The following is an 18,869-nucleotide window of genomic DNA, read 5'->3' as shown; positions in this document are numbered from 1 at the left end:
TAAAGAAAAATTTATTTGAAACAGAAAAAGATTAGGAGGTGATGGGATAACACAACGACAGTGCTGGAGTAAATACTGTGATTAGACCATCTTACAACAAGTGATGTACACTTTTGCAATTATTTTTAATATAACGTCCGCTGGTGTATTGTAGCCCCAAAAACATCTTGACTACGTGTAAACATTTAGAAACCTCCTTGTTAACAACACAGTTCTTCAGGTCAAATGGAGGTTGTACCATGAATGATTTACACTGGTGTTAACATGATCTTTGCCGCGCATTTCTTTAGAGGTAAAATGATATAATCATCGAAGCACCATTGAAAGAGAACACTCTGTTCACGACGAAGGCATCAGGTTGGTTGTATGGCAAGAGTTTCATGTCTTCATCATTGGTTGGTTGAATACTTATCGATCAGATGTACAAAAAACGAGCTATTGTGACCAAATGCGTAATGTTGAGGTTTACTTTCCATGTAGACTATTCTGCTCCAATGGATATACTTCTCCAAGGAAAAATTTCACTTGGAGTGGTCGATACAGTATCCAGATCTGAATCATGTAGTCCATGTCTGGAATTTATTGGGTAGACACTACCAAAGACTCAGTCTGTTTTGTACACAGATATTCTTCATGAATTGAATCGACTCCCAGTGGAGCTTTAGGATCACTTCATAGAAAGCAACCTTGCTACCACGCATTTGTGGCACATAGCAGTAATCGCTTTCTTTAGTAACTCTTTGTTGTTGTGGGAACAGTTTACCGACTCTTTTAATGTTCATTTTCATTTTCAGAACTTTTATAATGCTAATTTTTGGACACTGTTGTAAAAAATGTCTGAAGCTTAAGCTGTACTTAGTTCTGTAACCCTTTTTGACCATTCTGTTAAGTTTCTTGATAACGCTAACCTTTTGGGCCTTTGCACTGTGAAAATTATGTAACTTTCTTGTTATTTTTAAAATAGAAGGGTACAAAGTATGTAGAATTCTTGTACCATTCTCTCTCCTACAGGCAGTTAGTTATCTTCTTTAAAATGTTCAAGTGTGCGTGAATTCCCAAGGGACCAAACTGCTTAGATCATCGGGCCCTAGACTTACACGCTACTTAAACTAACTTATGCTAAAACAACACACACACACACACACACACATATGCCTGAGGGAGGACTCGAACCTCCGGCGGGAGGCTTCTTTAATAAGATAAGTAAATAGGCCTGATGAAGAACTGATCCACTGAAGTGGAAAAATTTGTGTCCGAGAACAAAGAAGGCCATCAGCAGTTGCATCAGTAATTTATTCACTCGAGTATCTGTGAAGAGCAGTTGTAACGCTTGGAGTACTAAAACTTAAGAAGTAAGACAGTTTATGTACAGACCGTAAAATATTCAGGTAATTAGGGCAGATGAGGTCAGGAGATGGCGTTGTTGTCCTGTTTCTTGTACGGTGCGCCACTGTACAACTATTTATTAGTGAGATTAAAAGCGCGGCTGCATCTTGGTCTGCAGTAAAGTTCCAATCTCAGTGCCCTTCCAAGAAACACACAGTCGCTTCCCTCTACAATGTTAATAAGTTCACGCTTGTAAACGGTATAATGAAAGCCGTACGGATTACTAAATGTATAATACAATTAAGAAATTTTCTGACTGTGCGGGAGATTATTCTGACACTGTGAGAGACATAAAATAAATAATTTCCTGTCCGATGTTCCTGCATGCACGCGCAGCACTCACCCAGACTGGGGTGATTAATAACGTCGTAGATATGCCTCGTTGATGTTAGAGGACCTCAACTATTGAAGCAGGCTCCAATGTTTCTTAGGCCACGCTAAAATAATATCGCTAAAATAATATCGCCCATGATTTCAAAAACAATTTCTTGCTTGCTCACTGTAATGTTGAGTTTCACGCAAGCACTCTTAAGTGACGTATTAAATGACGAGTTTCATTATCTATCTTAAAAGTAAAGTTTTTTATAGCTGTTAATGCCCTTTGGACCACAAATGCGACATCGTTAGGGTTGCACCCAACTACTGAGTAATCTTTTCGCGATATAAAGGCAGTGGATATAAAAGAAATTCGTCCGTACATGGTAATAGATTCCTCCTTGCATACCGAAATACATTTGTAATTATCCCCCCCCCCCCCAACTATATTTGTGATCTTCCACGTAGATTCCTGACGTACTGCTGGTAGGCGTGACGAACGAGATGAACTTTCCACTGTTTCAAACTGACACTCGGGTATTACTTGTAAAACAGCTTCACTGGTTCACAATAGCACTGTTTTTTTTTTAGAGTTTTCTACCTCAGTCGGTAAAAACGGAACGCTTATATGATCACTTTGTCCTCCGTCTGTCTGCCTGTCCGTTCGTCTGTTAAAAACCCTTTTTCTAAGGGACGGGTAGACGTATCAAATCGAAATTTATATAACATACTGGCGTCTATGATCCGTTGGCATTACAATAAACTTAGCCTTTAAATCAAACCAATCAAAAGATACGGCCACTTATGTCACGCTCTTTGACACTTGCAAACTCACTCCTCTGCACATATACGATACCTCCCATTGGCCTAGAATCACAAAATTTGGCATGAAGCAATATTTCGCTGTACAGCCAAAGAAAACAATCTTAGAGGTGTTAATTTGTAATTATATTAGCCGAAAATTTTTTTTATCTTCGTTATCTGTCTGTTGTCTATCCGAATGTTGCGATCACTTTTCCTCAAGAACTGATAAACGTATCAAGTTGAAATTTATGACACGTACTAAACCCATAGTTCCTTGGTGGTGTAATAAATGTAATTTAAGTCAGTGCAAAGTAAAGATACTGCCACTTATATCACAGATTTTAGCAGTCACAAACTCACTCATTAAAATATATAGGGTGCTTCCCGTTGATGTGGAATCACAAAATTTGACAAGAAGCAAGTTTTCACGGTACAAATAAAGCAAAAAAAAATTTTAAACTTGTTGCTTTGTGATTACATCACACGAAAAAAGTGATTCTTGTGTCATTTGTTGTCGGATTTCGAACTTGAAATTACAGCATTCTCGAAAGTCGTAGAATCCCTGGGGCCGATTTCTTACGATTTTCAATGTCAATATCAGGCAAAAGTCGCAGAGATTCTCGATTACCGTAATGGATAAATTGTCGATACACAAAATTAGGTCTGTACAGAACCATAGTGAGCGAGTATTACTCGCAACTGACCAGTTTGTATCGAAACATATCACTTCATATTTTGTTTATGTCAATATGTGATATTCTCAAGAAGAGCTTAGAAAATATTCTTACCGTTAATGTTCCTGTTTGAAAGCGAACATCGCCTCTGAAATCATTGACGTCGCTGTGATATTCGGTCCGTAGTCTGATGTGGGGCAGATCTCGGCCCTACTGCGGCCTATGTAAGCCTCTTCGTCTCTCAATAATTCCAACATCTTAAATCCAGTTGTACTCCAGCCTTGATCTCCCTCTACAATTTTTACCATCCCTCCTCTCCAATACACTTGCTTCACTAACCAAATTGACTTTGTTGATGCCTAAGTGTATACTCTACTGTCTCATACTTTCTTTTAGTCATGCTGTGTCTCAAATTTTCTTTTTTCCCAAACTTAGTACAGTGCTTCTTCATTCTCATTCGATCTACCCATATGGTCATCAACTTGTAGTCGTAGCACCATATTCCAAATGGTTATATTGTTGTTTGCGTTTCTTATTATCCACTTTTCTTTTCCCTACAAGTCTAAAATATCCTGTGGGATATCGTGCCAAATTCTGTATAGTTGCCGGGTTATATCGTCACAGTCATGAGCTGGTGTGAAGGACTTGCCCATAAAGCTTAAGACATTCTCAGTTGGGGAGAGGTCCGCTGGCCACGTTAAGGTTTGACAGGCACGAAACCAAGCAGTAAAAACTCAGTCTTGTGCAGGAGGGGCCTTGCTGAAATGTAAGCCCAGGGCAACAAAATGGGCCATATGACGTCGTAGGCGTATCACTGTTCTGGACACCGTGGTCTAAGTGTAGCGTCTTTGACTAGTAATCAAAAGACCCTAGGTCCCTGCTTCGAAAAGCGCTACCGTTTAAATTTTAATTAATAATCAGCATTGGCGGCCGGAGAGTTCCGGCATAAGAAGTCAAGCTCATTCTGCCAACGGTCTTGTCGAAGAGGGTGGAGGAGCGGACGGAGTTTTAGGACACTCTCTTATCTTTGTGGTGGGAAACTACTCCTAAAGGTGGAAGATTCAGCAATGATCAACGGAGTGAGAACGCAGAGGAGAATGGAAACCACTGCATTAAAAACAGATACGTGTAACTTCCTGGCAGATTAAAACAGTGTGCCGGACAAAGACTCGAACTCGGGACCATTGCCTTTCGCGGGAAAGTGCTCTGCCAACTGATCTACACAAATACTACTCACGACTCGTCCTCACAGCTTTAATTCCTGCCTTCAAAACTTCACAGAACCTCTCCTGCCTACCTTAAGGAGCTAGCACTCCCAGAAAAAAGAATATTGCGGAGACATGGCTTAGTCACTGCCTGGGGATGTTTCCAGAATGACATTTTCACTATGCAGCGGAGTGTGCGCTGATACGAGACTTCCTGCAGATTAAAACTGTGTGCCGGACCGACACTCGCGGGACCTTTGTTTTTCGCGGGAAAGTGCTCTACCAACCGAGCTACCGAAGCACGACTCACGAACCGTCCTCATAGCTTCTGAGAAGTTTGGAGGGTAAGAGACGAGGTAGTGGCGGAATTAAAAAAATGGTTCAAATGGCTCTGAGCACTATGGGACTTACCATCTATGGTCATCAGTCCCTAGAACTTAGAACTACTTAAACCTAACTAACCTAAGGACATCACACAACACCCAGCCATCACAAGGCAGAGAAAATCCCTGACCCCGCCGGGAATGGCGGAATTAAAGCTGTGAGGACGTGTCGTGAGACGTGCTTGGTTAGCTCAGTTAGTAGAGCACTTGCCCGCGAAAGGCAGAGGTCCCGAGTTAGAGTCTCGGTCCGGCACACAGTTTTAATGTGGCAGGAAGTTTCATATCAGCGCACACTCCGCTGTGGAGTGAAAATGTCATTCTACATCATGTGTATCCACAGGACATGTGGCCTGTAACTGAAATAGTGTCATAATGATCTCTCCATTGGCAAAAGATTTCGGAATAGTCCGCCATTCAAACTCTTGGAGGGGACTGACAAAAGCCAGATGATTATGACGAAAAGACTGAATAACCAACTAAAGGATAACATTGGGGCGTGGAATGTCAGGAGGCTGAATGTGGTAGGGAAGCTATAAAATCTGAAAATAGAAACGCAGAGCTCATACAGTAGGTGTCAGGGAAGTGAATGAAAGAAGACAAGGGTCTCTGGACAGATGAGTATAGGGTAACAACAGCAGAAATGATGAGCAAATAAAACTCCTACAGCCGTCATTATGATTTTATTTATTATGTTGCAACCAATTTCGGCGATTGAATGCGCCATCTGCAGGCTGTAAGTGATGCGGAAAGGGTCAATACGATATATATATATACATATATATACATACATATATATATATATATATATATATATATATATATATATATATATTGAGGCCCTGAAACTGAGTGCAACAAAATAAATAAAATAGTAGGACGGCTATACGCGTTTTATTTTCTCACAGTAGTAAGCGGCCGTCATCTCAAAGAAAGAACTCCTACCAGAAGGATGGACGTACAAAAAGCAGCAGAAAATAGTATAACGAGAATAGGATTCGATATGAATAGGAAGATAGGGCAGAGTGTGTGTTACTGTGAACAGTTCAGTGATAGTGTTATTGTTATCAGAATCGACAACGAACCAGCACCGACAACGATAGTACAGGTATACATGCCGTCGTTGCAAGCTGAAGATGAAGAGAAAGAGAAAGTATATGAAGATATTGAAGGGTAACACAGTACGTGAAGGGAGATAAAAATCTAATAGTCATGGGGGATTGGAATGCAGTTGTAGGGGAAGGAGCAGAAGAAAAGTTTACAGGAAAATATGGGCTTGGGACAAAAATGAGAAAGATTCATTGAGTTCTGTAATAAATTTCAGCCAGTAACAGCGAACACTGCTGAAAAACCGCAAGAGGTGGAGATATGCTTGGAAACGGTCGGATGATACAAGAAGATTTCAGTTATATTATATCGTGGTCAGACAGAGATTCCGAAATCAGATAATGGATTTTAAGGCGTACCCAGGAGCAGATATGGACTCATACCACAAAGTAATAGTGATGAAGAGTAGGCTGAAGATCAGAAAGAATAACTATGCGGAGAATAGGAATAGCTCACTAGGCAGTACAGTTGGAATGGACATCTCTAAAAAGGGCAACCACGGAAAGAATAACATAGGTCCAAAGAAGATAACTGCGAAGAAACCATGGTAACAGAAAAAATGAATGAAGGAAGTACAAAAACGTTCAGGGCAATTAAGGCATATAGAGATAAATGTCCTTGAGGAATGAAATAAACCCTCTCCAGCCACTTTATTGTGAATATGGTTCAAATGGCTCTGAGCACTATGGGATTTAACTTCTGAGGTCATCAGTACCCTAGAACTTAGATCTACTTAAACCTAACTAACGTAAGGACATCACACACATCCATGCCCGAGGCAGGATTCGAACCTGCGACCGTAGCAGTCGCGCGGTTCCGGACTGCGCGCCTAGAACCGCTAGACCACCGCGGCCGGCTATTGAGAATAACAGAGTAATCACGTAGATGTAGATGAGGTGGCAGATTTGTCTGATGTGATAGAAGAAGAAACAGGAGATGATTTAGAAGTGATAATGGATCCAAAATTTAAGAGAGCTCTGGAGGACTTAAGATCAAAAAGGCAGAAGGGATAGATAACATTCCATCAGAAATTCTAAAATCATTGGGGGAAGTGGTAATAAAACTACGATTCACGTTGATGCGTAGAATGTATGAATCTGGCGATATATCATCTAACTTTCGGAAAAAATATCATCCACACATTTTCGAAGACTGTAACAGTTGATAAGTGCGAGAATTATCGCTCAATCAGCTTAACAGCTCATGCATGCAAGTTGATGAGAAGAATAATAAACAGAAGAATGAAAAAGCAAATAGTGGCTTTAGGAAATTCTGACGTTGCGATTGATAATGGAAGCAAGACTGAAGAAAAATCAAGACACGTCCACAGGATTTGTCTACCTGGTAAAAGCGTTCAGCAATGTAAAATGATGCAAGATGTTGGAAATTCTGAGAAAAATAGGGGTAAGCTACAGGAAGAGACAGGTAATATGCGATATGAACAACAGCCAAGAGGAAATAATAAGAGTGAACGACCAATAACGAGTTCTTCGGTTTAGAGAGAGAGTAAGACTTGGAGTGGTCTTTTCCCGTACTCTTCAATCTATACATCGAAGAAGCAATGATCGAAATAAAAGAAAGGTTTAGAAGTGGAATGAAAATTCACGCTGAAGGGATATCAGTGATACGATTCGCTGATGACTTTGCTATCCTGATTGAAACCGAAGAAGAATTACATGATATAAATGGAACTAACAGTCTAATGAGTACAAAATATGCACTGATAGTAAATCGAAGAAAGACGAAAGTAATGAGAAGTAGCAGAAATGAGAACAGCGAGAAAGTTAAAATCAGGATTGATGTTCACGATGTAGATGCAGTTAATGAAGGACCTAGTCAGTAAAATAACTAGTGACTGATGGAGCAAGGAGTACATCAAAAGCAGACTAGCACTGGCAAAAAGGGCATTCCTGACAAAGACAAATCTACTAGTATCAAACATAGGCCTTTATTTGCGGAACAAGTTTCTGAAAATGTGCGTTTGGAGCATAGCATTGTATGGCTGTGAAACATGCACCGAGGTAAAACCGGAACAGAAGAGAATCTAAGCTTTTGAGACGTGGTGCAACAGACGTATGTTGAAAATTAAGTGGACTAATAAGGTAAGGAATGAGGAGGTTCTATGCAGCATCAGAGAGCAAATCAATTTGTGGAAAACACTGACAAAGAAAAGGGGCAGGATGGTAGGACATCTGTTAAGACGTATGTTAAGACATGAGGGAATGACTTCCATGGATCTAGAGGGAGCTGAAGAGGGCAAAAACTGTAGAGGGAGACAGAGATTGAAATAAATCCAGCAAATAATTAAGGACGCAGGTTGTAAGTGATACTCTGAGATGAAGAGGTCGGCACAGAGTCAGGTTCACATACCACCGCTCTCCGGGGCGTCTTCACCTTCGTCTTCGTTGGTCATCGACGGTCAGTTCTGAAAGTGACTCATCACTGGTAACAATTCTGCTTCATTCAGTGAGCTACCACGCCGAAGACATTTCAGCAAGACAACGCCCGCTCGCACACGGCGAGTGTCTCTCCTGCTTGTCTCCGTGTTTGTCAAATCCAGGCGTGGGCAGCATGGTGGCCGGATCTCTTCCCATTTTAGAATGTTTGGAGCATTAGGGGAAGGCTCCTCAAACCTTCTCGGTATTTTGATGATCTAGCGCACCAGTTGGAATTTGGCACGATATTCCTCAAGAGGACATCCAACATCTCTTTTTAGTAAATTCCCAGCCGAATAGCTGCTTACGTAAAGGCTGCAGGTGGACCAACATGTTGTCTTGCTCAATTTGTGAATCTGTTTGTCTTGAATAACTCATCCAGTTTTTCTCAATCTGTAATCCTTTTTTTCTGTACATGTACACGCAATCTACAGATTTCTGTGCAATTCGGATAATTCCTTCGTGGTGTATTGTTCTTTTCTGTTTGATAGTGTATATATATTTTAGTTTAAGTACTTTAAATTTTACGCTAAACTATTAGCAGACTACTAAATCTTATACATGTTACAGGCAAATAAATGATCATAAAAGTTTCGAACATCTCTTTTCCCTAGCAAATGCACTTTTGCTACATCCTAAATAATCGGCGCCCACACACTCGCACCCATAGAATGAATTCATGGGCCTACGTGAGTGCATCTGAGGGAAACAAATTGAAATACGGAAAGTAATGACGCAGCCACCCCAGAGGAACGCGAAAGCGGACGAGAAAAAAAGCGTCAGAATAACGAAACGGTTTCGTCAGTCCGAATCATTGCCGCCACAGCTCGCTGAGAGAAACGCAATAGGATTCTGAAGCTGTCGTGTCGGCGCGAATCGGGCAGAAATTACTTGCGGGAATCTAATGTGAAAATAACGAAGTGTGTGGGGGCGGGGAAAATGGCGGCGACGGAGGTAGGGGCGCTGAATAATTACTTCGAGAATCGCTGAAACTGGTTATTCTCTAACGAATACGAGGACGACAAAGAAGATTTTTACAAACACAGAAACGAATTAGTTTTAAAAATGAAAGATTTTATTGTTTTACAAACTATCCCCCCCCCCCCCTCCCTTAACATCAATACATTGCTGCATTCGATGAAAGCAGTCTTTAAAGCACATACGTCACTATTCGTGAAGCACATCAAAACCAGATTTTTATAGTATTCCACAGCTTTATTTGATGAAATATTATGAAATTGAAGACGGAGGGAGATGAAAGGAACGGAAAGGGACATGTCCTAAAGAACTGGCACGAAGGATTTATATGTATGTGATGACAAAGTGATTCAACATGTTTTATTACGAATTTTTGGAACATACAAGAAACAAAAATGTGGTAGGTGAGGACTGTATGGTGGAGGATCCATGATGCTGACCTTTAGGACATCCAGTTACTGAATTTTGCTGTATGCAATGATGCGTTGTCGTGATGGAATTTTTTTTTTTTTATTTACAATAAACTGTCATCTGTGTGCCAGTCGGCAGTAATTGCACGTCTGTCTTCTAATTCTGTGCTGACATATGGCCTGTTTTCGAAACATAAAAAAGTAGCGTTCCTCTTATTACCACCACTGCCAATTCGTCGACTTTTGTAGGCTCATAGTCCTCTTTGCAAGACTCATTCAATCGACTGGCTTTTGTTTCCAGGATCATAACAATGAATCCCGAGATTTATTTGTTGTTTAAATAAAAAAGGCCTTGTCTTGCCGCATTGTTCTTTATTTTCTGGTAAAATAAAATACTGTGCAGCAAGAGAAGGCGTTTTTTATTTACAGAACAAATATTTCCGTGCTCGATGTGGAGGATGGCCACGCAAGCAAACTCGTTAAACGTTCCAAACCTAATTCCAGTGACACTTTGGAATTTTCCCATTTTTTGCACCAGTCAATATGTTGTTGATTTTGATCAGGAGTAATTTTATGTGGAACCCATCGGCAGCATTGTTTTCTCATGTCTAGCTGTCGAAAAATATTTTGCATTTGCCCATTGTTGTCGGAAGTAAGTCATAAGATGTCCGTCTATCAACTTCAAACATTAGTCGAACAGAGGCAACGTTTCCGTTCGTAACAGCAGCTCTTGAACGTCCTTCAAGAAGTTCATTACTAAGGAAAAACCGTTCTTTTTTTAAGTAACTTACCAGTTACGAATCGTTACTTTTGACTGGTCTCCGTAATTAAATGCATTTATAAGCCGATCTTAACCTATATGCGTTAATGACGATTTAAAATTCTAAAAAAAAAAAAAAAAGTTCGAAAACGTCTAGTCCGATTCCTTTTTCGATACACACAAAATTTTTAATGACAATAATTAACAAACTGATAGAGCAAATCGGACAAACTACTAGACAATAAACTCATAAAACACTGTAAAGAAACTGTCAAATTTAAACATAATTCATCTGCTCTACAAAGAATAGAAATCGAAATATTTTCAGTTTCCCTTGTACACATAATTTCCGGCAGCTCTTCTTATTACTGTCAACACATTTTTTCTGAATTTGTAAATTGTATCTCTCACTCTGCAGCCAAGTGCACTCTTTCCGAGGGGGACAGGTTTTATGCGGCATCTTACGACCTCTTCATAGCGGAGTAGCACTTGCACCATACGTGCCGCATTATTTGCTCCATGTATTCCAATCTCTGTCTTCCCCTTCAGATTTTACCCTGTGCAGCTCCCTCTAGTACCATACAAGTTATTCCCTGCTGCCTTAACACATGTCCTATCAGCCTTCATCACGTCGCCGATTCTGCAAAGAACCACCTTATTCATTATCTCACCAGTCCACTTAATTTTCAACGTTATTCTGCAGTACCATAGCTCAAACGCTTCGATTCTTATCTTTTCCACTTTTCCACATTTCCATGATTCACTACTCCCTACAAGGCTGTATTCCAAACGCACAGTCTCAGAAATTAAGGCCGATGTTTGATACTTGTAGAATTCTTTCGGTCGAGAATGCCCTCTTTGGGTGTACCAATCTGCTTTTTATGTCTCCCTTGTTTCGTCTGTCATGGTTATTTTGCCTCCAAGGTAGCTGAATTCCTTCATCTACTTCGCGGTACTTAGTTTTGGTAACTATATCACTCTATCACACTTGTGCTGCTCCTCATTGCTTTCGTCTTTCTCCTGTTTACTTCAAATCCATTGTACTTGTACATTAGACTGTTCACTCAACAGTTTTTGAATTTCTTGCCCTTTCAGTGACGGTAGCATTACCATCAGCAAATTTTATCACTGATAACCTTTAGCCATGAATTTCTACTCCAGTTCTTTACGTATCTTCTATTTCCTTCGTTGGTACTTCTAAGCACGAGTATACACCAAAAAGTATGGACGAGGGTCTACTTTCTAGTCCTGTACCATTTCTAACAGGAACACTTCGTTCTTGGTCCTCCATTCTCATTTTTCCCTCTTGGTTCTTGCACGTATTCTATATCGCCCGTCTTTCGGTACAGCTTACTCGAATTTTCCTGAGAATTTCGATGATCTCCCACCATTTTACATAGCCGAACGCTTTTCCTAGGACAATAAATCATACGGATATGTCTTGATTTGTCTTCAATTCTACTAGTGAACCTCACAATGCTTCGCAATTGATAATTATGTATGGGACGTGTACATATGTAATAATCTCCTTCCGCCCCCTCTCTCTGTCCATATGACTCGCAGTCGGGAGGGGGACGGCGATTCAAACCAGCGTCCAACCACCCAGATTTAGGTTTTCCGTGATTTCCAGAAATCGCTCCAGGCAAATGCCGGAAAAATCCTCTGAAAGAGCACGCCGGAGTTCCTTCCCCATCCTTGACACAATCTGAACTCGTGCCGTCTCTGATGACCTGGATGTCGACGGAACGTTAGGCCCAACTTCCTTCCTTCCTTCTTCCTCCCCCTGTCTCCTTCTCCTACCCCTTTCCAAATTCTCCCCCTTCTCGTCTCTGCCCATCTCCTCTCACCCCTTCTTTGTCTGACGTTGAGCTTTGTTTATTGTTATTGCAAACAAAATCTCGATTGGGAAATGAAGTCACATAAAATGGATGGGTAAATCGCTTGGGGACATTAATATGAAGGGTGTAGGAACACCTGTCCAACTGCTAGCTCTGTGAGGATAGCAGGTACAGAAACCGTATTTCTAATAATCTGTGGACAGCTTGGACTGCAAAGTTTCGGATGATGTAGATTCCATAGTAGCATTCTAGTCATAAGTCTATAAGCCATAAATACAACATTCCTCTTTTCACTTAGAACTAACTGCGACAAAGAAAACAAAAAAAAAGCATACTGTTCTGTTTACGAAGAATACTGAGCCGATACTGAGCGGCCGAGGCTGGCGGGGGCGGCGCTTATATTCTCCTCTTGTAGAAGCCGCTTCTGTCGTGGTGCGGCCCTAATCAGCGCACCATTGGCCGACGTCGTTTCACCGCCTTCTCGTCTCTTGAATTCTTCATCTTCGTTCTCGTGCTTTTATATATATATATATATATATATATATATATATATGTGTGTGTGTGTGTGTGTGTGTGTGTGGGGAGGGGGTGTACATAGACCTTATATACTTATTGTGATATATGTAGGAGTTCTGTAAAAAGAGAACAGGCCGAATATTTTCTTTTTCGCAGTCGTTTTTAACAGAAAACAGTTGTTGAAATGAATATGAAGCCTATGCCCATCTGAAGGTACATTAAGAAAGTAACGGCTCCATGTGAATCACTATACGGCTGTGCTCTGACGGGACCACAAGCGTTGGAACGAAGATGTAGAACGTAGGAGAAGAGAAGGCGGTGAAACGACGTCGGCCAATGGTGCGCCACGACAGGAGCGGCCTCTACAAGAGGTGAATTTAAGCCCCGCTCCTGCCAGGCTCGGCCGCTCAGTATCGTCTCAGTATTCGAACAGTATACAGATAGTCCTAGCAGAGAGTGCTACGATAGCAGTTATTAGTGATCCACAAACTGTGTGTCAAACGTGCACGAACACTGCAAATAACAAAGGACTCGGAATTATATTGCATGTCATCCACCACTTGCGACACGATTGTATATTCCAAGTTAAGTATCTACATCTACATGGATACTCTGCAAATCACATTTAAGCGCCTGGCAGAGGGTTCATCGAACCACTTTCACAATCCTCTATTATTCCAATCTCGTACAGCGCGCGGAAAGAATGAACACCTATATCTTTCCGTACGAGTTCTGATTTCCCTTACTTTATCTTGCTGATCGTTCCTCCCTACGTAAGTCGGTGTCTTGTCAATATTCTTATTTGTGATAAAAACTATTAATGTTATTTGCTAGAATTGTTGTATAGCATTCCAAGAACGCAGCATCCTTCAGGCACCCTATACGAGAGGAATAGGCAGGGTCCCACAAGTTCTATGAAAGTTAAGAGCAGTGTAGCCAACCATTGTTTAGAGCTTCGAATAGTGCTACGTTGGGTCAGACAGGCATTAGTGGCCACTGGTCAGCACCCATTGTGAGTTTGGTACAGGTAGAAAAAGCTTACGCTCTCTGAGTACTTCCGACCACCGTGTGTGGACACCGGATGGGAGAGACGACTGGGTTAATTCGCTACGACGCCAGTATGTACGGATGCTCTGAGAAGCCTCTTTGTTTGCTGATTTGCAATGTGTGAGAGCTTTGTCTGAGTTTCCAATATTATGTGTGGCATTGATAATCACGCGACACCAATTCAATGAGGGAACGGTGTTAATTTCAGTAATATTCAGTTTATTCGATGAGATCTTTTGTGCAACTGTAACTAGGCGTGGACGAGCGATGCCACCACATGATGTACAGGTTTAGTTAGTTTAGCGTATTATATATATATGAATGTGTTGTGTGCTTTGTGGAATGCTTGCACTAAATTTTATTTAATTTACTGTCCAGTTCGTGTTTCATTCCCACGGACTTAGTAGCCCGTGCTCTGGTGCACGACGTGTGTTTCTGTATACACCATGAGGCTCCAGTTCGATGTAAACACTTCTCGTGTTCGAACTGAAGCCTCAGTTTGTTGTCGGAGTAGATGTGTTCTTGTTTGGTAAACTTATTTACAGAATTACTGACTTGTACGGAATTTTAGAAGAGAAACTTTGTTCTTTGAAATTGACCGTTAAAGGCAGTCGCGCTACGACCCAATGAGCTTACATGAGGAATAGGGAAGCTTTTTTCCCCCTAAATCCTATCTTTCGTTGTGTAACTGATCAATGTGAAAGTGGTGTGTGTGATCTTGATAAATCGTAACCAGTAATTTAGCAATCTTGCCTCGCATGTATCGGTCCAGATGCTGCGTTGTACAATTTGCCATTTGTCGATGCACACGCTAGCATTCCAAGTAACTGTATTTTAACTTCTGTGTGTCGCTGTTAATGAGAAAGTAAATGTGAATTATTGCTAAATTCTTTGTTATTACATCATTCCAGTCCCTAGTCATGATCGTTAAAATCAGTCAGTTTGCACTTCCTGTTAGCAATGTTTCAATGAAATTTACCCTGATTACTGTATAACCAGTACATGGGTTGGTATTTTATTAAATCATCAGATGATCTGTGAGGTGGCGTCTTTTTATCAGTTTAATTAATTAATATTTAAATAAATTTGGTCCATCAACCAGATATTTTGTGTTTGTTACTTGTTGCAGGTAAGCAAAAGTAGCCCCTACTTGCAGAGTCATTCTTGAGAGTTAGGGAATCAGTTAAGAGCTATTTTGCGTAGCCGATCTTACCAGTAACATGCAGTAGTAAAAGACGACATGTAGCAATTTGAGCTAAGATGGTCGAGAATTTTGCTAACAACGTCAAACTATAACTTGTCTTTATGTCGTGGTATGCATTATCAATTTTCAGTTGACAACTGAAAAAAATAAAGATACGTAATTAATTCGGCTGATCGTTTGCAAGGACAACGTCTGCCGTCCCGAGACATATTTAAAAATATGCACTACATTGGCGTAGAACGCCCTTAGAGGAACCGAAACACAATGGTGCAGCCATCTCCACTTTATGAGTGGGCATCGCAATTTCATTTTGACATCTGTAGCGGGGTGCTACGGCTGCGTGACGCAGGAGTTTGTGTGTACGAGGACTGCAGACGTTCGTCCGCAAACTAACAAAACGTTAATGAACAGCCCCAGAGATTTTCCATAGGTATTATTGGGCCTTATTGTTTTGAATTTTGAGGAGCCACTGTTACTGTGAACTCTGCGCACTATTGTGAGATACTGGAAAAAATTTTACTCCCCACATGGAAGAATGTCGTGAGCAACAGGACACAAAATCCTTTTCGGTTTCAACAGGTTGGCGCCACGGCTCATACTGCCCGTCATTCACGCCATATTCTGCAAGAACAGTTTCCCAGCCTCCTGATCTTCTTACGAGTAAATGTTCCATGCGTCTCTCACTCTTCGCATTTGAGCCCCTCTGATTTTTTTTCTTTGAGGACCCCTCAGAGTGGAGGTTCACTAAGTTCGATCAAGGACTTCGGAAGCTCTTAAGAGGCAATTACGGATGTCATCGCTGGAATAGTACAAGATATGCTGAGAAGAGTTTTCGAAACCTTTTTGGACAACTCAATACGTGGATTGCTCGCCAATGTCGTCACTTGTGTAATATAATTGTCAAAACCTTACAGAAACTAAATGGTATTGAATGTAGTTTGCAGAAATGAAAACCTTTTTTAATTATCTTCTTTTTTTTTTTTGTTACCGTTCACTCATTGCCCCACCTTGTATAACGGCTCCATCAACGAACTCGCCTCCACTCCAGGGCACATTGTTGGTACTATGGACTCTGTTTTAGTATTTCAGACGGTATGTAAAAAAACTGTATACCTGTACAGGTGTATGGAGTGCCATTGTAATGTTTTTCTCCTGGTACGTTGTAGATCTGAGGATGACAGCTAAACTCTGCCGAAGAGTCACTGAGCGTATAAAATAAAAATGAAACTGATACAACTTGCGAGCCTGGATGTCAAATACTCCTAGTTACTAAACTGTATTTATTATTGCGTGTTGAAGCTGGTGACCGATGTAATTTTTAATATGTTTTTGCTTCTAAGGTGCTCTGGACAGGTTGAAATCTGAAATTTTCAATTTTTGTTTTTTTATTGTTTTTAATTACGAAATTTCCTCTTTCCAATGGTATATCATACATATTCGGTTTTGCCTTACTTCTGGTATATTCATTCATTTGCACTAAACAATGTAAGGGCATGACCACATACATTTAACAATTCGCCAGACTGAAATCTAATTGAATCACCTGCCTCCAAGGGCAATGATTTAAGAGGTGGAGACTCAAAAGCATTCAGATAAGTTGAGGAAGAGAAGTCATATCGACAAAATGTAACTATTACTAAACTGGAGCGCATTGGTCATGTACAAAAGCGAGTGAGTACGAACCTGCGACGACTGAAAACTGCATTCAGGAGAAAACTGGAAAATGGCAGAGGATCAGATGGTAAGAAAAGACTCACGAAATCTGTTATAGATAAAATCCAAAAGTATTCTGGCATGGCTACTAGGAAAAATGTCAGCACCGTAGAAGACATGAGAAGCTGTTTGGGAATTTTGTTTCACCTCTCTTCACCAGATGATTAACCGTTGCATGGTCTGTGCCCTCCAAGAAGAGATGCATGGTATAGCAAAATAACGAAAAATTTATTCGTAAGCTGTCTATACCTTTGCATAGTGGCGATCCTAAAAAAATTTCGATGATTTGCGAGATGAAGACTACTGAGGAAATATTTTTATCGACACACCCAATATTCTAGCAAGGCCATCATCAACATAATCTAGGCCACAATTCCTAAGATAGTGTTTGTGTCAAGTAGTACACTGGAGTTTGATGCCTTCAATGCAGTGAAAACGTTGAAAGAAAGAAATGTTGCAAGGTGTGAAGTCCTGAAAAAGACTTCTACAAACTGTTGGTCGTTGCACAGTGAAACAAATGTGAAATTTGAATTAAGAAACACTTACGGATAGAGAGAGAGACATCTTGAAACAATGGCAAGATAACACAGACAAGCAGGAAAAAGGAATTTGGAAGATGAGATGGAAGAGTACGCAGACAGACCGTCATACGGAGCTGGGAAGCATTGACAACTTTAATGGCTGTTGCCCATGAGTTGTATTTTTTAAGAGTAAAGTGTACTTTTTCTCACCTTCTTGTTCCCAGAAGTTATTCAAAGTTACAAAGTATACTTACTATAGTATTCTGCATATTTTAAAGCAGAGATTTTCTTATTTCGTAAATGTTAAAGAAGTTAGTGCGTTACATAGATTCATGTCCACTTTATACAAAAATACGTATTATCTCCAAAGCAATGAGTACTTTTAGAAATGGCTCTGTCAAAGTAGTTGGAAATGTGTAACCTAAAAGTCGTACATGTTTTTCATTTCTATTGCCAACAGTTTCTGAGGATGGGTACCTTTTACACAAATAATGTTGTGACGAGCTTCGACGGGTTATAGAGCTTACTTTGAAGAGCAAATCAAGGATGGGAACCCCTGCTGGAAAATTTACCCAACGAGGTCACAGAGTGTCGAAATTATAGGCGCCAATGCCTACCACGAGGCTACCCTTTTGGCAGCAAACATGACTTTTTTTGCCGACAGACCGTAGACAGGACATCTCGCAATGTTGTTCAGCGATCGCAACTGATTGCCACTGGACACGGTGCAGCCAGCTGCTGCGTAAAGGGTCCTTGTGCTCTATGAACGTGATGCTGTATTGCCTTGCTGTGTGATGATTTCATACCTGGGTTTCCATCTGTAGTTTACGTTTCTCCTCGAACCCTCTAAAATCTCCAATGTGCACGAGAAAAATGACCTGCAGATGGATATCCGTGTCCGAAACTATCGTACACTGAGGCAAGAGAGCATCACATTCATAGGAGACAAGGCCACCTACGCAGCAGTTAGCTCCATCTTCTCCACTGGCGATTGTGGCAATCAGCAGTTGTCACTGAATAACAAACGCCATTGCGAGACGTTCTGCCTGCAGTCCATCAGCATACAAAGTCACGTTTGCTGCCGAAGGGGTGGCCTAGTGGCAGGCGCTTGAGCCTATAACTTATGCGTTCTCTATCGTCGTTGGATCACCTTTTCGGTCACGGGTTCCTGTCCTCGATTTGTTCCTCAAGACACGCTATACAACTGATCGAAGTTTGTCGCTATTTTTCTGAGACATCCCGTATACGGAAATTGTCACTTTGCACAACTGTTAACAACAAAAGTACTTGCTGTACGTTCTGCATTATAACAACAGTAAGCTCATTTGTTTAAAGATAGTTTCAACTTGTATTTTTCTTATAAAGATGGATAAATAAGTTTAATACACTTTTAATTAAGAAAAGTTTTTCATGTTTGTGAAGGTTGCTAGTTTCATTTGATTGTATTTGTGTGCACACAGCTTGAAGTGAGCTTTAGTTATTTCTCATGCAGTGTGCATGGTCAGTTTAAGTGCACTTTGTATGGGAAGGTGGGGTAAAGTGGCCATTCAAAGAGAAACTGAATTTTCACCAAACT

This window comes from Schistocerca serialis, chromosome 1, assembly GCF_023864345.2.
Source record: "Schistocerca serialis cubense isolate TAMUIC-IGC-003099 chromosome 1, iqSchSeri2.2, whole genome shotgun sequence".
NCBI classification, from domain to species: Eukaryota; Metazoa; Arthropoda; class Insecta; order Orthoptera; family Acrididae; genus Schistocerca; species Schistocerca serialis.
This window is presented reverse-complemented; position numbering follows the sequence as displayed.